Source organism: Tachyglossus aculeatus, chromosome 26, assembly GCF_015852505.1.
Source record: "Tachyglossus aculeatus isolate mTacAcu1 chromosome 26, mTacAcu1.pri, whole genome shotgun sequence".
In the NCBI taxonomy this organism is placed as follows: domain Eukaryota; kingdom Metazoa; phylum Chordata; class Mammalia; order Monotremata; family Tachyglossidae; genus Tachyglossus; species Tachyglossus aculeatus.
In genome coordinates, this window is record NC_052091.1 from 15,564,154 (window position 1) to 15,585,272 (window position 21,119).

Consider the following 21,119-nt stretch of genomic DNA (forward strand, 5'->3'; position numbering starts at 1 on the left):
AGTCCTTCAATATCTTGTTCACGGAAACAGTGGAGGCTTTTGAGGAAAAGAGAGATGTGGTCCCAACGATTCTCGAGGAAGAGAATCCGTTCAGCTGCATTGGAAGGAGGGGAGTCTGGAGGCAGGGAGACCAGCGAGGAAGCGAATGGAACTGTTTTATCGAAGGCAAGACCAGAACTTGTAGCCAAATGGGGATGCAAATTCTACAGTCCGAAGTATCTACATTTGAATCGGATATTTCACCAGCTAAACCACAGAATCGCCGTGGGGAGACGGCACAAGTGGAGAATGCGGGCATCGATCCCGCTACCTCTCACATGCTAAGCGAGCGCTCTACCATTTGAGCTAATTCCCCATTGGTAAGCAGCTGCTTTATGTCTGTTAAGACATCGTTGCCAAGGACGGTGAGGTGAGATTTTATTGGGTTCAAATGGCCTCGGCTTACCGGCAGAGGTGACGAGACTGATCGTTTCGAACTGTACTTGGCTGTAAGTGTAATCACTCTCTTACACACACACAACACACATGCACACTCAGACTCAGAGTGTGCATGTGTGTTGTGTGTGTGTAAGAGAGAGAGATTGTGTTTTCTGTATGTGAGTGGTGTGTGTGTGTGTGTGTATGTCGGTGCAGAGGGATAGGAGGAAGGGCAGGGGAAGCAGAATATCTCGATGTGAACATCTTGTTCCGGTTGCCCATTTTTGAAAGAATAATAATCATAGTAATTGTGATAACAGTAATAGCAATTTGTTAAGGGCTTGTTGTGTGCCAGGCACTCTACTAAGCGCTGGAGTGGATACAAACTAATGGATTAGACACCGACCCTGTCATGCAATTAAAAGTAACATTTTCTTCAAGAAACCATGGGCTATGTAGCTAGTAAGTTAAATTGGTTGTGACTTGAAACTTGATCGGTCTGATTATGAACAGTTTAAACTCGGGCAAAGTTTATCTTCATTGACAAGCAATTTTCATTTGCCATGTTAGATCTCCCTTCTGTGTTACTTGGATCTGTGACATTTGGACATTTGATATTCTCCACACTCCAAAACCCCACAGCACTTACGTACATATCTTTAAATTAGATCATACAAATTACCCATTTATTAATATTAATGTTTGTCTCCACCTCTATACTGTAAGATCATTCTGGGCAGGGAACGTATCTGCTAATTCTGTTGTATTGTATTATGCCCTACGTACAGTGCTCTGCACTTATTAAGCGCTTAATAAATACCACTGATGGTTTGTTGGCTGCAACACTTTCTTACTCAAAGTATGCGCTGTTATGCTAAGCACTTGCTTGCATGTATATTTTTTGACAGTACCTTGGGTTCATGTTGCAGGCTCGTAACATAGGGACCCCGCCTCTTCCTCCACCCATCGTGTTTTCCCAGCCCATCTGACCCGTTCTCCCTAGGGTCCAGGTCCCCACACCTGTCCACCCAGGTTCTGCTTTTCCTCAGGTTCAGTTTCTCAGAGTCTAGGTGCTCTGGTCTTTTCGGCGAATCTCCCCTGCCTCGTACGATTGCAATAACTCCCAGAGCAGCGCCGGTCCGGCTGGGCAATCCCGCCGGCACCTGGACCCGGACGATTGAGGAGCAGCTGCTGAGTGGAGTCGGAATGAGGATTCCTCTGCCGTGACTCGTGGGATTCGCTGGAAACGCCTCGTGGAATTGAGACCGTCATTCTCCCGGAGATAACAGTGGACGCTTTCTTCTGCCATCCATCTCAATTGTAGCACCAGCGTCATTTTTAGTGGAGCTCGGCGAAATGTCATCAGTCACCAGGGTCTACTAGGGTAGCAAAAGGGCCGTTTGACGTGTTCCTCGTTAGTATAGTGGTGAGTATCCCCGCCTGTCACGCGGGAGACCGGGGTTCGATTCCCCGACGGGGAGAAGTGGTTATTTTTCTTTTCCTTTTCCCCTCCGGCTAAATCGTTCCTTTTCAATGTGCGACAAAGCAATTAAACGACAAGCATACCATTCCAAACCGACTTAAATGCTTGGACCCCGCGCCAGGGACACGTCTTCCAGCGGTGACGCCGCAAGACAGTAATATCACTGGGGATTTCGGAGTAACGTTATTGCAGTCCATGGGTGGAGACAAAAAGGAACATTCAAGAACGTTTTTTCAGGAGCTCCTGGAGCCCCGGAATCTGAAGAGATTGTGCGTGTGGGGGCCGGATACAGGGTCGTCATGCCAGCGCAGCTAACTTTTTTGACTCCGATACAGGGCGTCGTCTCCACTCGGTGATCCGACCTCACCAGCCCATCTTTAGGTTCATTCCAAATGCACGGATTTTCGCAGGAAACAGGCATCAGACTAGGCGTTGACATTAGTGTCTCCGAGTTCCGGTGCCAGGAGGACAAAAGGAATCAATGACCAGCTGTTGTGATGAGGGATAGAATATTCGCAGATATTCACTGCCCCGGGGGCCGTGAGAGTCCAGAGACGGGGATGAGGCGGGGGTCCATTCTATCGTTAACTTTCGCAGACAGACCGTATCTTTGCCTTTAATTGTGGACTCCTGGGCTCTGTCCGCAGTGGGACTATGATCAATTAAACTGAGGACTGCCTCACTGGGGTGGGAGACGAAATGGGACCTTGTGAGAATCAGATTTGGGAAGAGACGAAAGGGGCCGAGTCAACAAATCCTAATTTCAGCAAATAAGTATTGAAGAAACTCCCTTTCTGTTCTGGGCTCCTCTTCATCTTTAGTGTTACTCTGAATTCTGGGAGAGCTGCCATTGTGATTCGAAGATTTAGTGTCCGCATCTGTGTCAGTAGGTCGGCGACAGGGAGATAAGGAAAAAACAATGTGCGGGAGTTCGTGCATGTATGTTTGTCGGTCCTATCACTTCAATCATTTATCAGTGACAAATTCAGAGGTTGGACCTAGTGGATAAAATCAGCTTTTGCCTGAAACATTTTCTAAATCATAAAGACGTTAGTGAAGAACCTACAAATCCCGCATCTCTGCTTTTATAATTAAGACACAGCGGGGTAAGGAAAAACGAGTGAGGTGTGTGTGTGTGTGTGGTGACATTACAGTAATCATTAATCAGCCACCAATTTAGAGATTAGTGCTTCAGGCAACTGTAGGTGTTGCCTGAAAGGTTTTCTAGGTCAGAAGATGTGGTTGAGGAGCCTTGGGAGAGAGGATTCATTCATTCATTCATTCAATTGTATTTATTGAGAGCTTACTGTGTGCAGAACACTATACCAAGTGTTTGGAAAGTACAATTCAGCAATTAAGAGAGACAATCCCTGCCTAAACCGGGTTTACAGTCTAGAAGGGGGGAGAATGACAGACTCCAATTTAGTCTTGCTATTGGATGATGGTGGTGAAACAAATAATAGAGCGGATTCTTTAATCTACAACAATGTCAATCTTCTGGAAAGATTACATAGAAGGTCCTGAGAGGACCCTTACGGGAGGTAGCGTGGCCGAGCGGTCTAAGGCGCTGGATTAAGGCTCCAGTCTCTTCGGAGGCGTGGGTTCGAATCCCACCACTGCCATTTACATTTTTGCGTTTATGTTTCGGTTCACACAGTGCCATTACCATGAAAAATGTCCAAGTTGGACCATACTTAGCTTTAAGCCCGTGTCGGCTCCTCTCCAGGCTCCATCTCCTCTTGGGAGCCTCTCAGCACCAGGAAATAACCACAGGGAAAACCCGTGGGCTTGACGGACCGCTCGAGATAAGGGACCCACGGGTTACTCCTGTCCCCTACACAGGGTCTGCGTGTTTTGCTCCTCTGATGCTACTCGCGACTAGGTGAAGTGGACAGCTGGGATGGTTTCTCCTCCATCCTTTACACTCTGCCAAACGTTTAGTACAGTGCTCTGCAGTGACTTCTGCAGAGGATTTAGCTAATTATTCAGTCCCAGATGCCTCCCCGGGGCTCCACCAAATCCTGTCCCTTCCTCATTCTCAAAAATCCTTGGAAGCGCTGGAGAAGGTGGCTGGAGGAGTCATAGATTGCTCTGAAAAAACAGGAGTGCACGTTTCCTTCGACCTTCCGCGTCACGCTCTGAATATAGAACGACTATGCTGCCGATTTGTACTTTCCAAGCGCTTAGTACAGTGCACTGCACACGGTAAGCACTCAATAAATACAACTGAAAGAATGAATGGCTAGTACTCCGCTTGGTTGCAGTTTCCTCGGCTTCCCTCAATTTCAAACAAGGCCAACTGAAGAAAGGGAGGAAGGAATCGTCTAGGAGTCCAGTCCAGTCGACTGGACCTGAAGTGTTTAGGCACAGTCATGGCTTCCATCTGGGGCTTGGGTAAAAGCAAAGGAAAATTGCAAAAACTTTGCTTCCCTGACCGGGAATCGAACCCGGGCCGCGGCGGTGAAAGCGCCGAATCCTAACCACTAGACCACCAGGGAACTCTATAACTTTTTGTTTCTACCTTCCTACCTCACATTTTTGACCGCAGTATCGCTCCTTTGATTATTATTAATGTTATTATATCACATGTGATATATGATGATATATGACATATGTCGCCTCACTTTTAAGCACTATTCTAAGCCCTGGGATAGATAAAAGCTAATCAGGTTGGAGACAATCCCTGTCCCCACATGGTACTCACTGTCTAAGGAGATTTTGGGACCAATCGTGCCAGCACTTTTCACCACCCTCGCCTCCAACTTCGCCTCATCTTCCCTCATCACCGCACTGTTCCATCCCGCTGTAGAAAGAAAAACGTTTCCTTCCCCACACTGCTTAATTCGGACCGGCTATTGGATGCCCGAAATCCCCGCGCCGACTAGATACTTACCATCAATTCCAAACATTCCTCATTTGGTTGGGTTGGGTTAGGTGATGAGGCTACCAAAGGGGAAGAGCTTTGATTTCGCAAGGATCATGCCCCTGACATGCATTGCCCCTGACTGCATTGTACTCTCCCGAGCGCTTAGTACAGTGTTCTGCACACAGTAATTGTGCTCCATTCGAGTGGGTCGAATATGAAATGTCCAAAGGTCACATATCCCAGTAACACAGAAAGGAAATCTAACACGGCAAATGAAAATTGCTTGTCAATAAAGAAGAACTTAGCCAGAGTTAGACTGTTGGTAATCAGACAGATTGTTTCAAGCCATAACTAATTTAACTCATTAGCTACATAGTCCATGGTTTCTCGAGGAAAATGTTATTTTTATTTACATGACTGCCTGATAGGAAAACCTAAGTAGCCAAGCTCATTAGTTGAAAACTCACACGTCAAAGTACCAACAGCCTACTATAGCTAGAAAGATCAATCTCATCACCTCTGCCTAAAAGCCAATACGATCCCGCCTGACCGTACGTGGCAATGATGTCTGAACGGACACAAAGAAGCAAACAACTGTCGGGGAATTAGCTCAGATGGTAGAGCGCTCGCTTAGCATGTGAGAGGTAGTGGGATCGATGCCCGCATTCTCCACTTTTGCCGTCTCCCCGCGCAGTTACGAGTCATGGCGACTCTATGGCATCCTTTATTCAGTTTAACTGTTGAATCATCGGGTTCAAATGTAGATACTTAGGGCTGTAGAATTTGCATCCCCATCTGGCTACAAGTTCTGGTCTTGCCTCCGTTAAAACAGTTCCATTCGCCTACTTGCTGGTCACCCTGCCTCTGGGCTCACTTCCTTCCGACTCGAGAACATGGTCGTGGGTTAACTGGAGGCCACGAAAAGGCAGGACGAAACTCTTTTCCGTCACCCAACATAGGAAAAGAAGTATCTGCCCTCGCACCCAGTGAATATAGCGAGGAATTAACTTGCGTACATTCATTCATTCAATCGTATTTATTGAGCGCTTACTGTGTGGAGAGTACTGTACTAAGCGCTTGGGAATTGCTGACTGGTTAAGCCGCTGGATTTAAAATCCATTGTATGTGTTTCCCTGAGGGTTTGAGCCCTACCCCTGGTGACTTCCTTTTGGAACTACGAAAGAGATTGGGAGACCGAGTCAACACTATTCACCTAATTTTCCTTGGGTAACCGGGAAGAATCTATGATTTTTGGATATTCAGTTCAGGAAATGACAATGATTCAAACCGTCGGCATTTTGAGAAACTCAGCACTAATCTCCTGGGAAAGTATAATATAATAATGACACGACCCTTGTGCACCAGAAGTAGGTATTCCACTCTTCTTCGATTCAAAATCAAGTTTAAAGTCTGTTTCCACCCATAGACTGTAAGCGCCTGATGGACAGCGATCACGTCCACCAAATCTGTTGTATCCTATTTTCCCAAACGCTTAGTACAGCGCTCGGCATGCAGTAAGGGATCAATAAATCATTTTGATTGACTGATTGACTGATTGATGGATACGTAATCTCAAGGCAGAAAGAAACATTGAATCGTGAAGAGATAGACAGTAGAAGAAATCTCTTTGGGAATTCGAGGCCGTCTAGTCACACGAACATTAAGGTTGATATCGCGACAGGGGAGAGGAGTCGGGGGAAGGTCCGGGACACTCGATATAAGGGGGAACTGGGGCAGAACACCCATGGTCCCAGGGAGACAGGGTTCTGGGTCACCCCCTCCCCCCTGGTTCCTAGGAGTTCTTTCCTCGGGTGCTACTGAACCCGGGACCCGAAATGCGCCCCTTCGCCCGTCTTAGCTGTGTCACGGTTTTTCACGCTGCCTCCTCCCGGGCAGCTCCTCCTGCCCAGGGCGTGTAGGACCGTCTCTCCTCAACTGGTTTGTATGCCCAGAAAGAGGCACAAGAATAGTTTCCCCATGGCTGGGGGAACTCCTGCTGATGCTCTCCCTGGTGGTCTCGTGGTCTAAACACCAAACCAAACTTATTCAGTTTAAATTTATCCTTTCCTTCCTTAACTCTGCCTTCTCCTCTGCCAGGCAAAACTATTTTTCTTCCCTTATTGACACCCATGCCCACCACCCCCGTCAGCTGTTCCGGATATTTAACTCTCTCCTCAGGCCCCCTGTTCCTCCCCCTCCTCCATCCCTCACCCCCAACGATCTGGCCACCTACTGCATTAGTAAAATTAACACCATCAGGTCTGAGCTCCTCAAAGTCATCCTTCCTTCCCTTCATCCCCCTCACTCTCCTCTCCTCTACTTTCCCATCCGTGCGAGCCCGGAGGCAGAGACCAGAGAGGAGGCGAATGGAACTGTTTTAGCTGAGGAAAGAGCAGAACTTATAGCCAGATGAGGATGCAAATTTTACAGTCCGAAGTATCTACACTTAAACCGGATGGTTCAACAGATAAACCAAATAAAGGATGCCATAGACTCACCATGACTCATAACTGCGCGGGGAAACGGCAAAAGTGGAGAATGCGGGTATCGATCCCACTACCTCTCACATGCTAAGCGAGCGCTCTACCATTTGAGCTAATTCCCCGGGGACTACCACCGTTTTTTGTGTCTGTTTGGACATTATTGGCACATACGGTAAGTCAGGATCATATTGGATTCAAATGGCCTCGGTTTTCCGGCAGAGGTGACGAGACTCATCGTTTCTAACTGTAGTTGGCTGTAGGTGATGAGAGACTGCATTCATGCTTTCCTCGGACGTGTGACTTTTTAACTAAAGAGCTTGGCTCCTTAGGTTTTCCTATCAGGCAGTCATGCAAATCAAAGTAGTATGTTCTCCGAGAAACCATGGGCTATGTGGCTAATGAGTTAAATCAGTTATGGCTTGAAACTTGTTCTGTCTGATTACCAACAGTCCAAAACTCTGGCAAAGGTTTTCTTCATTGACAAGCAATTTTCATTTGTCATCTTAGATCTCCCTTCTGTGTTACTTGAATCTGTGACATTTGGACATTTAATTAATTAATTCATAATGACATTTGTTAAGCCCTTACTATGTGCAAAGCACTGTTCTAAGTGCTGGGGGGATACAAGGTGATCAGGTTGTCCCACGTGGGGCTCACAGCCTTAATCCCCATTTTACAGATGAGGTAACTGAGGCTCAGAGAAGTTAAGTGACTTGCCCAAGGTCTTCGCCCCAGTCCAAAGCCCCACAGCACTTATGTACATATCTTTAAATTAGATCATATAAATTACCCATTTATTAATATTAATGTTTGTCTCACCCTCTATACCGTAAGATCATTCTGGGCTAAATCTGTTATATTGTGCTCTCCTATGCGCTAACTACAGTGCTCTGCATTTACTAAGCGCTTAAGAAATGCCATTGATGGTTTGTTATTCATTCATTTATTCAATCGTATTTATTGAGCGCTTACTGTGTGCAGAGCACTGTACCTACGAGCGCTTGGGAAGTAGCAGTTGGCAACATATAGACACGGTCCCTACCCAACAACGGGCTCACAGTCTAGAAGGGGGAGACAGACAACACTTTCTTACTCAAAGTGTGCGCTGTTTTGCTAAGCACTTGCTTATATGTATATATATATATATATATATATATATATATTGACAGTACCTTGGTTTTATGTTGCAGGCTCGTAACATAGGGACCCCGCCTCTTCCTCCACCCATCGTGTTTTCCCAGCCCATCTGACCAGTTCTTCCTTGGGTCCAGGTCCCCACACCTGTCCACCCAGGTTCTGCTTTTCCCCAGGTTCAGCTTCTCAGAGTCTAGATGTTCTGGTCTTTTCAGCGAATCCCCCCTGCCTCGTACGATTGCAATAACTCCCAGAGCAGCGCCGGTCCGGCTGGGCAATCCCGCTGGCACCTGGACCCGGACGATTGAGGAGCAGCTGCTGAGTGGAGTCGGAATGAGGATTCCTCTTCCGTGACTCGTGGGATTCGCTGGAAACACCTCCTAGAATTGAGACCGGGATTATCCCCAAAATAAAGTGGACGCTTTCTTCTGCCATCCATCTCAATCGTTGCACTATGGTCATTTTTAGTGGAGCTCAGCGAAATGACATCCATCACCGGCGTCTACTATGGTAGCAGAAGGCGCTCCTCACATGTTTCTCGTTAGTATAGTGGTGAGTATCCCCGCCTGTCACGCGGGAGACCGGGGTTCGATTCCCCGATGGGGAGAAATTGTCGTCTTTCTTTTCCTTTTCTCTTGCTAAAACTGACCTTTCCTTTGCAACGTGCGACAAAGCAATCAAAGGACAAGCACTCAAACGTTTGGACCCCGCACCAGTGACACGTCTTTCAGCGGGGACACCGCAGGACAGGTGAGGCTGGGGATTTCGGAGTAACATCATTGCAGTCCATGGGTGGAGACAAAGAGGAACATTCAACAACGTGTTTCAGGAGCTCCTGCAGCCCCGGAAGCTGAAGAGATTTTGCGGGTTGGGGCCGGCTACAGGAACGTCACGCCAGCGCAGCTAAATATTGCATGCAGCTGAACGGATTCTCTTCTTGGAGAATCGCTAGGACCACTTCTCTCTTCTCCTCAAAAGCCTCCGCTGGCTCCCGTGACCCGGAAATTGAGGGTTTGGACCTTCTTCTCTTACAGGCCTTTTCCAATTTAGCATCAATCAATCGATTGTATTTATTGAGCCCTCACTAGATGCAGAGCACTGTACTACACACTTCGGGGAGTACAAAATAATAGAGTCCGTTGTCACGTCCCTGTCCACAAAGAGTATACACTGCAGAGGGGAGACAGACGTTAATATAAATAAATAATTTGAAGGCTTTCAGGAAGGAACAGAGCATCGGTTTCCCTGGTGGTCTAGTGGTTAGGATTCGGCGCTCTCACCGCCGCGGCCCGGGTTCGATTCCCGGTCAGGGAAGAAGCTTTTTCACCTGGTTCACGCCACCCAATACAGAAAACATACGTGTTTATTTCAGACCGTCACCAGTCCCTTTTCCTCAGTTTCCTTCAGGTGGACGAAGAGGAGGAGGAGGAATCGACTCTCCCTCTGCTACTCACCCTGCTGTTGTCTGTAGCAGATTTTAGGGTTTACAGTGAGGTTTAGAAGTCCAGTTCAGATCACTCAGCCCACGTACCCCAGATGTATTCGTGCAGTGAAAGACTCCATATCAGCTTCTTAAGTCTGTCTTGACTCTAAACTCCTTCATGTCGTGGACGGGGCAGGAAATGTTTCCGTTTATTGTTGCATTGTACACTCCCGAACGCTTAGTACAGTGCTCTGCACACAGTAAGGGCTCCATAAATACGAATGAATGAATAAAGTACTTTTGCACTTCTGCTATCCCCGAAAGGGCCTGGTCCAGAACCGCACAGAACCAGGGAGGTAGAAGGAGGCGGAATTCCACCGTGGGCCTGAGAATGATGCTCACGGGAAGAAAGAGGAAAAAGTTATTATTCCCCAATTCTCAGACTCAGAATTAAACCGCTGTTCCAGCAACCACAAGTCAGAGCTCAACCGTCAATGCTATCGTACTGCACCACGCATGCTACTTCCCAGGGGCCACCACCTTCTATGGCTGTCAGTGATGCTGTTCAAGTCTTTATTCCTATTCGGAAATTTCCAATAATTCTGTCACCCCTCCCACCCCCGTCTCTGGAGGGTTTGGACATAGCAGTAATTTGTTGGTTTTATTTAGGACTGTCTCCCCCTCTAGGCTGTACGCTCGTTTTGGTCAGGGGACGTGTCCACCAACTCTGTTATAGTGTACTCTCCCAAGCATGTAGTACAGTGCTTTGTAGACAGTAAACACTCAAAAAACGCGATTGATTGATGGATTGCTTGATCTACTGAGCACTTATTGTGCGTAGAGCACTGTACCAGGGGAAATAGAATTAGTAGAATTGCTCTCCTGGAGTAAGCAGTTTAGTGAGAGATATGGACAGTACAACGTATTCTAGACAGGGGGAGAGATGCGCTTGATTGGGTGAGACGTGGAGAGACAGAAGGGACAGGGAGATGGGTTTGTTTTCAGCCACACTCACTTATGTCCATATCTTTAATTTATTTCTAGTAATGTGTGCCCCCTCTCCCCCCCCGAATGTAAGCTCGTAATGACAGGGAATGTTTCTGTTCATTGTTATTTTGTAGTCTCCCAAGCGCTAAATGCAGTGCTCTGCACACTGTGATAGTTCACTAATGAATATTATATGTCTCGGTATCAATCGGATTTTGTGTCAAGAGGCTCTGCCTCTTTTTGCTCAGAGCCCCGCTCTTCCCGCCTCTACCCACGGCCAAGCTGGCCCTGGCCTCAGCAGCGGCGCCGCCTCCCGGCCCGGTCCTGGGGCAGACCTCCGTCCAGGAGCTGTAGAAAACCCCGCTCCTCACGATTTCGGAGCTCAGACAACGCTAAGAACCGTGTCGTGGGAGATCGGAACCGAGCGGAAAAGACTTTTCTCCTGTGGGAAAGGTTTGGAAACCCACCCTCCAGGGATTCCGTTCCCGGCCCTTGGTCGCTCCTCTGACACGCCCTCCTTTCCCCCCCTTGCCCCAGTCCACGAGCTTGCACGCCCTAGACTACATCGGGAAGGGGAGCGAGGAAGCCGTTTCACCTTTGACATTTTCGAGTGTGTCCCTCTGGGGAGAAGTATTTCGATAGGGCAAGAAAGAGTGTCAGGCAAGTACGAATCCCCATAGGTAGACCAATGGAGCAATGTGAGGTGACATGGAGAGTTGGCTCGTTGGTCTAGGGGTATGATTCTCGCTTAGGGTGCGAGAGGTCCCGGGTTCAAATCATTATTATTATTATTATTATTAAAGAGAGGGCCAACGGCAAACTTTTCCTCTTTTTTGGTCCGTCACTTTACAAGGCGGCGAGAAACTGGGTAAAAGCTAACGCTTTTCTGGGCAAAATGCCCCGGAGAAGATTTCTTAAAAATCCAGGACCGGCCCAAAAGGAGGAAATCCTTAAAAACTCAGGGCCGGCCCAAATTCCCTTCAGAAATGCCTCACGTAATAACAAATCCTGTTAGTTGGGCTGAAACGGCTAAGGAATCTAAGGACCTGTTAGGGCTACATCTTAGGATTTAGGAGGAGCAGCGTTGGTGGTATAGTGGTTAGCATAGCTGCCTTCCAAGCAGTTGACCCGGGTTCGATTCCCGGCCAACGCAGCAGTTCCATTTTAGTTATTTAAGCAATCAGTGTCCTCGTGCGGGTCTCTCCAGCGATGTTGACAGGAAAGAAAGGGCTTGGATTGCTGGAGTGGGGCACCCCCCCGCCCCCCAACCCCAAATTCATTTCCTCAGAGCTAATAGAACGCTGTCTTCGACGATGCTCTCCACCTTCCCAGCTATGGTAGCGAGAATAACTCAATTATTTCTTAAGCCCTAACTGTGTGATAAGCACTGGGGTTGCTACAATAGAAGAAGATCGGGCCCACACCCTGTCTCACATTTGGGTCACAGTCTAAGGGGGTGGGAAGACAGGTATCTTATTTCCATACAGAAATTAAATGACTAAGGCCACATGACTAGCGTGTGCCAGAGCCCAGAATGAAACTCAGGTCTCCTGACTCCCAGCTTTGCTTCACCAACGTGAGGCTCGAACCCAAGACCCCAAGAATAAGAATCTCATGCTTTACCGACCGAGAAAGGCGGGCGCTTCGATTACCCCTTCTAGCGATCGCCTGGAATCTCTGCTTTGGTTCCATGATAGCGAGGAATAGTTTTTGTTATTGCAGGTTATTCAGCAGAAATCCCTCAAGATATCCATAAGAGGCAGAGGTCCCATATGCCTTCGGCACAATCTGAATTCCGCGGGGAATTAGGAGGTCTCCCCATCCGGCCAGCGAAGGGGAAGCCCTGGGGAAGAGGGAGGAGAGACTTTCCGTGAATCTGGAGAGAAAGAAATCCAGGCTGACGTCGGAAGTCAGTGAGGTTTCCTCCGAAATCCAGCGTGAGCGGGTGAGCCTGGTGCTGACCCCCGCGGCGGGGGGGACCCCAGATGGTCCTCCGGAGCCGGGGGACTCCCGGCCGGCCCCGGAGATCTGCTGCTGCCGCTCCTGACTCCGCCGCCACCATGCCGCCTTCGGGGCTGCGGGAGCGGAGAGGACGGAGCCGGACAGCTGTCCTCACTGCCGCCCCCGATCTAAAACAAACCCCCCGGCACTGGACAGGACTGGTCGGTGGAAGGGGGCGGCGGACATTCCTTTCATGTAAAAACGGATCAATCATCAATCCCCTGGTGCCAGCGGGCCCGTCTTCTCCCCTCCAACCCCCGAGGCCCCGGGCCCCCTGGGCCTTCTCTCCGTCCCATCCGCCGCTCTGCGCCCCGAGGAGACGGGGGTGGGGGGTGGGGGGGCTGCGGGAGAAAAGAAGAGGCATCTCCGCTTCCAAACCTCTCCCCGAGCAGGGACTGTGAGGCTGAGAACCGGGAAGGAAGCTGATTTTGATTTCTCAGAGCCCGGTGGATAGAGATTGTCCCTATTTGTTGCCGAATTGTCCTCACTTTCTTTTGTACCGATAATGTCTGAACAGACAGAGAGATATACACAACTGCTGGGGGATTAGCTCAGATGGTAGAGCGCTCGCTTAGCATGCGAGAGGTAGCGGGATCGATGCCCGCATCCTCCAGTTTTGCCGTTTCCCCGAGCAGTTACGAGTCTTGGCGACGCTATGGCATCCTTTATTTGTTTTAGCTGTTGAAGCAACAGGTTCAAATGATTATGCTTAGGACTGTAGAATTTGCATCCCCATCTGGCTACAGGTTCTGGTCTTGCCTCCGATAAAACAGTTCCATTCGCCTTCTCTTTGGTCTCTCTACCTCCGGGCTCCCCTCCTTCCGATCTATATATCACATGCCGCTGAACGGATTCTCTTCCTGAAGAATCGTTCGGACCACTTCTCTGTTCTCCTCAAAAGGCTCCACTGGTTCCCGTGACCCGGAAATTGAAGGATTGAACCTTCTTCTCTTACAGGTCTTTTCCAAATAAGCATTAGTCAATCGATTGTATTTGTTGAGCCCTCACTGATGCAAAGCACTGAACTACGCGCTTTGGGGAGTACAAAATAACAGAGCTTATTCTCACGTTCCCTTTCCATATGAAGTGTACACTCTAGAGGGGAGACAGACATTAATATAAAGAAATAATCTGAAGGTTTTCAGGGATCCTTGGTAATCGCTTTCCCTGGTGGTCTAGTGGTTAGGATTCGGCGCTCTCACCGCCGCGGCCCGGGTTCGATTCCCGGTCAGGGAAAAAGGTTTTTGACATGGTTCAGGCCACTCAGTACGGAAACATACGCGCTTCTCGGACGGCATTTAATTTAGATGGTCACCACACCCTTTTACTCCGTTTACACCAGGACGAGGGGTAGAAACCTGTAATCCTGTAATCGGCCCTCCCTCTGCTTAATCACCCCGCTATTGTCTTTTAGCAGACTTCAGGGTTTACAGTGCGGTTTAGAAGCCCAGTTCAGATCACTCAGTCCCCATACTCCAGATGTATTCGTGCAGTGAAAGACTCCAAATCAGCTTCTTAAGTCTGTCCTGAAACTAAACCCCTTAAGGTCACGGACGGGGCAAGAAATGTTTCCGTTTATTGTTGCATTGTGCACTCCAAAACGCTTAGTACAGTACTCTGCACACATTAAGTGCTCCATGAATACGACTGACTGAATGAATAAATGCCTTTTGCACTTCTGTTATCCCTGAAAGAGCCTGGTCCAGAACCGCACAGGTCCGGGGAGGTAGGAGGAGGTGGAATTCCATTGTGGGCCTGAGAATGATCCTCTTGGGAAGATAGAGGAAAAATTTTATCATTCCCCAATTCTAAGACTCAGACGTAAATCGTTATTCCACCAATCACGAGTCAGAGCTCAACCGTCAACGCTATCGTACTGCACCACGCTTGCTACTTCCCAGCGGGCACCGCTTTCTATGGCTCTCAATGATGCTGTTCAAGTCCCTATTCCTTTGGGGAAATTTCCAGCAATTCTGTCACCCCTCCCACCCCCGTCCCTGGCGGATTCGGACGATGGTTTCTATTGCTCATAGCGAGTCTCAGTGGATCGGGATTCGGGCCCTCTCCCCAACCTCTGTCTCTCTGAGACTTCAAAGGATAGGGCAAACGGTTGGGTCCTTCTCCATCACACCCTTTCTCCTGTCCAGGTAGTTCCCAGTGGTCTAATCCCGGGTTTTAATATCTGCTCTGCCACTTGTCTGCCGTGTGACCTTGGACAAGTCACTTCACTTCTCTATGCCTCAGTTTCATCATCTGTAAATTGGGGATTAAGGCTGTAAACCCCGTGTGGGATAGGGACTGTATCTAACCTCCTTGCTTGTATCCACTCCAGGGCTTAGTAGAGTGCCTGGCACGTAACAAGCGCAGAGCAAACTGCTATTACTTTTACTACAATTAGTATTATCATTACTCTTTCAAAAATGGGCTACTGGAACAAGGTGTTCACACTGGGATATTCTGCTTCCCCTTCCCTTCCTTTCCCCCTGCACCGAAACACACACACACACACACACACACACACACACACACACACACACACACACACACACACACACTCAGACCTACAGCCAACTACAGTTCGAAACGATCAGTCTCGTCACCGCTACCGGAAAGCCGAGGCCATTTGAACCCAATAGGTTTCTGCCTCACTGTACTTGGCGATGATGTCTGAACAGACACAGCAAAAGTGCACAACGCTGGGGAATTAGCTCAGATGGTAGAGCGCTCGCTTAGCATGTGAGAGGTAGCGGGAGTGATGCCTGCATTCTCCACTTTTGCCATCTCCTCGAACAGTTGCAAACATGGTGACTCTGGTTAGCTGTTGAAAGATTGGGTTCAAATGTAGATTCTTCGGACTGTGGAAATTTCATCCCCATCTGGCTACAAGTCCTCGTCTTGCCTCCGATAAAACTGTTCCATTCGCTTCCTTGCTGGTCTCTTACCTCCGGGCTCCCCTCCTTCCAATCTATATTGCATGCAGCTGAACAGATTCTCTTCCTCGAGAATCGCTCGGACCACATCTCTCTTTTCCTGAAAAGCCTCCACTAGCTCCTGTGACCCAGAAATTGAAGAACCGAATCTTCTTCTCTTACAGGCCCTTTCCAAATTAGCATCGATCAATTGATCGTATTTAATAAGCCATCACTGTATGCAGAGCGCTTTGGGGAGTACAAAATAACGGAGTCTGTACTCACGTTCCCTATCCAGATGAAGTGTGCACTGTAGAGGGGAGACAGACATTAATATTAATAAATAAATGGCGGATATGGATGCAAATGTTGTGGGTCTGAAGGTGGAATGAATAGAGATTGACAGATTGCTCCTTTCAGGACGGCACATGGAAGTTTCCGGTACTCTACCAGTCTCGGTTACTGCACGGAGAGACAAGGAGAGGCATACCCATGCCACTTCTAGCTTGGGCAGTGGCTAGCGAGTGGCAGACAATCTGCTACAAGTCAAAACTCACCTGTGCTGGACAGCAGAGTCAGGGGAGAGAGTTGACGGCGGACACTCATGTTGACTGCGCGGAAGAAGGCAATGGTAACCCACTTCTGTATTTTTACCAAGAAAATTCTTTGGATCCACTACCAGAACGATGGCAAGATGGAGGTGGGGTGTTGGAGAGAAGGGTCCTTCGACTTGCTATGGGTCAGAGACGCCTCGACAGCCTAAAACAAGACGAAGGATCACAGACTGCCGATTAAATCGAATTTGTAGGCACAATCCGGAGGGAGAAATTGAGTATTTGTCTGTGAATATTTTTTTACAGATTGGGTTCCCCGGAGATTTTTTTTTTTTTACTCATAGCACTTTTCTCCACATGTCTGCGCAAGGAAGGTAATCGGAGGGATTGAAGTGGAAAGGAGAGCTAAAACACAAGAAACGAAACACGTAGTCGGCAGGATTCGAACCTGCGCGGGGAAACCCCAATGGATTTCTAGTCCATCGCCTTAACCACTCGGCCACGACTACAACTTGGATGATGTGTTCTTCCGTGTTCCTTAAGTGGTCTTGAATGCTCAATGTTTGTGGCTTTCTTCAATTGGAGATACGCTGGGTCGATGGACCCTGGGTTGGATCATCCAAATTCTATCTCTTCCCACCTTGACCAGAAAGGTGAGGAGGGTGGGGAGTGTTTCCTCGACTTGGGGGGCGGGGGGACACCTCTTATTCAGGCACTTCCCCATGACATCTGAAGGACCTCCTGGCCCTCTTAGGTTTCTCAGCCACCACCAGTCGATCCGGAATGAAACAGGCTTGACTTCAACTCCCGTCCCCACCTTCACACACACCGTCCTCCGCTTTCATGAAATAGAAACCGGTAGGACACAGATGGTAGCCCCACATGCAATTGTTGCTCTCCAAATCCCAGGACGCCCTCCCTGGAAGAGGTACAAATGGGCAGCCAATTATTTACTCAGTTATTCATTCTGCTCCCACTTCATGAATATTCCTGTATCTGACCCCTTGAGGGTGTGGATGGTGTCTCACAAATCGTTGCAAACTGCAAGGCCTAAATGAAAATGGGGGGCGGATGGTGTCCGGATATGGGGCGGTAGGAGAGAGTGGACGTGATGAAGCGAACCGGCTCTCCGGTGGACTGGCTAGTTAGACATGAGGTAAAAGGAGGTGCGGGTACTTGATGAAAAAACCCTTCAGGAAGGAATAAAATCGTCCCTGGGTGGGCTTGAACCACCAACCTTTCGGTTAACAGCCGAACGCGCTAACCGATTGCGCCACAGAGACTGAACGGCACTAGCTCTGTATCATTACGGGAACCTGATCCCCACCCTACTTTCTTTTCACAGATTAAATTTGCTAAGAGGCAAATCAGACAGCGCAAATGCTCAATTTCAGGAAGAGGAGACGGAGGAGATGGAAGATAAATAGGAGGAGGAAACGGAGCAGAACAAGGAAGAGGAGAAGGGGAAAGAGGGGGGAAGAGGGAAGGAGGACAAGAAGAAGAGGAGGAAATGGAGAAGGAAAAGGAGGAGTGGAGGATGAGGAGGAGGACATGGAAGATGAGAAGAGGGAGGAGGAAGAGAAGGAGGTGGACAGGAGGAAGAGGAGCAAGTGAGGAAAGAGGAGAAAATGGAGGAGAAGAAAGGAGAAAAACGGAGGAGGAGGAAGAGGAGAAAAAGGAGGAGGAGGAGGACGACGAGAAGGATGAGGGGGAAGAGGATAACCCAAGTTGCATGCCTGAAGAATAAAGAATAAATCGGATTTTCTGACCAAGATCAAAGAATCAATATATCTATTAATCAATCAGTTTGATTAATTAATCCAACAGAAAGTCCTTTTCATAGCTTGAAACCACTCAGTCATGTTGTCCTCTCCTATCGTACCTCCTTGATTTCCTACTACAACAAGGCCGCATTCTTCGCTCATCTAACGCCAACCGACTCACTGTTCCTCAGTTTCCTCTATCTCACCACCGACCTCTCTCCCATAACCTGCCTTTGGCCTGGATCACCCTCCCTCTTCCTATCGTTCAGACGATCGCTCTCCTCACCTTCAAAAGCACATCTCCTCCAAGAGGCATTTCCAGACCAAATCCTCATTTCTTCTCTTCTCGTTTCCTTCAGCGTCGTCTTTGCACTTGGATATGCATCCTTTATTAGGCTCTCCTTCAGCCTCACAGTACGTATGTATGCACATAGCCGTAATTTGTTGGTTTTATTTATGACTGTCTCCCCCTCCAGGCTGTACGCTCGTTTTGGTCAGGGGACTTGTCCGCCAACTCTGTTACAGTGTACTCTCCAAGCACGTAGTACAGTGCTTTGCAGACAGTAAGCACTCAAAAACCGCGATTGATTAAATGATCTACTGAGCACCTATTGTGCGTAGAGCACTGTACTAGGGGAAATAGAATTAGTAGACATGATCCTTGCTCTCCTGGAGTGAGCAGTTTAGTGAGAGATATGGACAGTATAATGTATTCTAGACAGGGGGAGAGATGGGCGTTTGATTGGATGAGAAGTGGAGAGGCAGAAGGGACAGACAGAGAGATGGGTTTGTATTCAGCGACACTCACTTATGTCCATATCTTTAATTTATTTCTATTAATGTGTGCCTCCCCCTCTAGAATGTAAACTCATAATGAGCAGGGAATGTTTCTGTTCATTGTTATTTTGTGCTCTCCCAAGCTCTTAATACAGTGCTCTGCACATTGTAATAGCTCAATAAATGAATATGTTATGTGTCTCGGTATCAATCGGATTTTGTGTCCAAGAGGCTCTGTCTCTTTTTGCTCAGAGCCCCGCTCTTCCCGCCTCTACCTACGGCCAAGCTGGCCCTGACCTCAACAGCGGCGCCGCCTCCCGGCCCAGTCCTGGAGCGGACCTCCGTCCCGGAGCTGTAGAAAGCCCCGCTCCTTATGGGTTCGGGGCTCAGACGACGCTAAGTATCGTGTCGTGGGAGATCGAGACAGAGCGGGAAAGACTTCTCTCCTGTGGGAAAGGTATGGAAACCCTCCCTCCAGGGATTCCGTTCCCGGCCCTTGGTCGCTCCTCTGACACGCCCTCCTTACCCCCCTTGTCCCACTCCACGAGCTTGCACGCCCTAGACTACGTGTCGGAAAGGGGAGCGAGGAAGCGGTTTCACCTTTGACATTTTCGAGTTTGTCCCTCTGGGGAGAAGTCTTTGGGTAGGGCAAGAGAGAGTGTCAGACAGTTACGAATCGCTGTAGATAGACCAATAGAGTGATGTGAGCGTGGATTAGATAGTTGGCTCGTTGGTCTAGGGGTATGATTCTCGCTTAGGGTGCGAGAGGTCCCGGGTTCAAATCCCGGACGAGCCCTCTCTTTTTCTCACTTAAGAAATGCCCTCCATAGATTCAAATCCTGGTAGCGGGGATGAGCGGTCAAAGACCGGATTAGGCCCCCAGTCTCCCCAGAGATGTGGGATTCAATTTCACCTCGCTAAACCTTCTTTTTCTCTTCCAGTTACTCCAGTTTTATACGTATGTAAGTAAGCGCTGGGGTAGATAGATTGGACACAATTCCCCGGCCGCATGGAGACTCGGGACTGACTGTACCTCTAACAAGCTAGGATTCCTGTAAGTTTTCCACCGATGAAATCGGGAAACTCGCGTCCTGGGATGGAATTGCCTTGCTTGCAGACACGATTGAGACAAAGCGCGTTCAAATTCAGCAAAACGAGACTCCCTATCCACTGTACTCTGCTCCCCCAATTCACACAGCATATCACTCACTGGCTGGGACGCCCGGCGGGAGGTTGTTTCACATCTCCCGCAGTTTTCTGAAGTCAGATATTCGGGAATTAGACTAGGAAATGGTGTTGAGAGCGCCAGAAAGATGAAAGAGGTACAAAGCGCTAGCAATAGCAAAATGAAACCTTGATCAAAAACAGCCATGACCCAGGGAGCTAGGCTGCCTTTCTTTCCGGGGTTACATCGCCATCAAAGAGTAGAGTCAAACGACTTTCACTACCCTATGGGAGAGACGTCAGGATTCATTCATTCAATCACATGTATTCAGCAGTCACTGTGTGCAGAGCACTGTACTAAGCGTTTGGGAAAGTATAATAGCCAGGAGAGCATAATAACTCAACAGCCCTGAGAGATGGGAGGGTTCCTCTCCATCCCAGGTTTTCTTCGGCTTAATAAATGCCATTATTATTATTATTATTATTATTATTATTATTATTATTATTAAAGAGAGGGCCAACAGCAAACTTTTCCTCGTTGGTCTGTCATTTTACAAGGCGGGGAGAAACTGGGCTAAAGAGAACCATTTTCCGGGCAAAATGCCCCGGAGAAGATTCCTTAAAAATCCAGGACCGGCCCAAAAGGAGGAGATTCCTTAAAAACCCAGGAACGGCCCAAATTCCCTTCAGAAACGTCCCACTTAATAGCAAATCCTGGTAGTTGGGCTGAAACGGCTAAGGCATCTAAGGACTTGGTAGGGTTATATCTTAGGATTTAGAAGGAGCAGCGTTGGTGGTATAGTGGTTAGCATAGCTGCCTTCCAAGCAGTTGACCCGGGTTCGATTCCCGGCCAACGCAAGAGTTAAATTTTAGTTATTTAAGCAATCACTGTCCTTGTGCGGGGCTCTCCAGAGATGTTCACAGGAAAGCAAAGGATGGGATTGCTGGAGTGGGGCACCCCCTTACCCCAAACCCACTTCCTCAGAGATAATAACAGAACGCTGTCTTTGGCGATGCTCTCCCCCTTCCCAGCTGTGGTAGCGGGAATAACTCAATTATTTCTCAAGCCCTTACTATGTGATAAGCACTATGGTTGCTACAATAGAAGAGATCGGGCCCAAACCCTGTCCCACATTTGGGTCACAGTCTAAGGGGGT

At 48.5% G+C, this 21,119-nt stretch overlaps 12 non-coding genes across 12 annotated transcripts; 9 read left to right on the top strand and 3 right to left on the bottom strand.

The window, feature by feature from the left end:
- Positions 1-1,826: 1,826 nt before the first annotated feature.
- On the top strand, positions 1,827-1,898 carry TRNAD-GUC. Its single transcript has one exon. It is a non-coding gene; the product is annotated as a tRNA-Asp (tRNA).
- A 1,542-nt stretch (positions 1,899-3,440) lies between these two features.
- TRNAL-AAG lies at positions 3,441-3,522 on the top strand. The gene has a single exon. It is a non-coding gene; the product is annotated as a tRNA-Leu (tRNA).
- An 804-nt stretch (positions 3,523-4,326) lies between these two features.
- TRNAE-UUC lies at positions 4,327-4,398 on the bottom strand. Its single transcript has one exon. It is a non-coding gene; the product is annotated as a tRNA-Glu (tRNA).
- Positions 4,399-8,918: 4,520 nt separating this feature from the next.
- Positions 8,919-8,990, top strand: TRNAD-GUC. The gene has a single exon. It is a non-coding gene; the product is annotated as a tRNA-Asp (tRNA).
- A 635-nt stretch (positions 8,991-9,625) lies between these two features.
- TRNAE-CUC lies at positions 9,626-9,697 on the top strand. The gene has a single exon. It is a non-coding gene; the product is annotated as a tRNA-Glu (tRNA).
- A 2,177-nt stretch (positions 9,698-11,874) lies between these two features.
- Positions 11,875-11,946, top strand: TRNAG-UCC. Its single transcript has one exon. It is a non-coding gene; the product is annotated as a tRNA-Gly (tRNA).
- A 1,388-nt stretch (positions 11,947-13,334) lies between these two features.
- TRNAA-AGC lies at positions 13,335-13,407 on the top strand. The gene has a single exon. It is a non-coding gene; the product is annotated as a tRNA-Ala (tRNA).
- A 551-nt stretch (positions 13,408-13,958) lies between these two features.
- Positions 13,959-14,030, top strand: TRNAE-CUC. Its single transcript has one exon. It is a non-coding gene; the product is annotated as a tRNA-Glu (tRNA).
- Positions 14,031-16,684: 2,654 nt separating this feature from the next.
- TRNAS-AGA lies at positions 16,685-16,766 on the bottom strand. Its single transcript has one exon. It is a non-coding gene; the product is annotated as a tRNA-Ser (tRNA).
- A 700-nt stretch (positions 16,767-17,466) lies between these two features.
- Positions 17,467-17,540, bottom strand: TRNAN-GUU. The gene has a single exon. It is a non-coding gene; the product is annotated as a tRNA-Asn (tRNA).
- Positions 17,541-19,521: 1,981 nt separating this feature from the next.
- On the top strand, positions 19,522-19,593 carry TRNAP-AGG. Its single transcript has one exon. It is a non-coding gene; the product is annotated as a tRNA-Pro (tRNA).
- A 1,155-nt stretch (positions 19,594-20,748) lies between these two features.
- Positions 20,749-20,820, top strand: TRNAG-UCC. The gene has a single exon. It is a non-coding gene; the product is annotated as a tRNA-Gly (tRNA).
- The last annotated feature ends 299 nt before the right edge of the window (positions 20,821-21,119 follow it).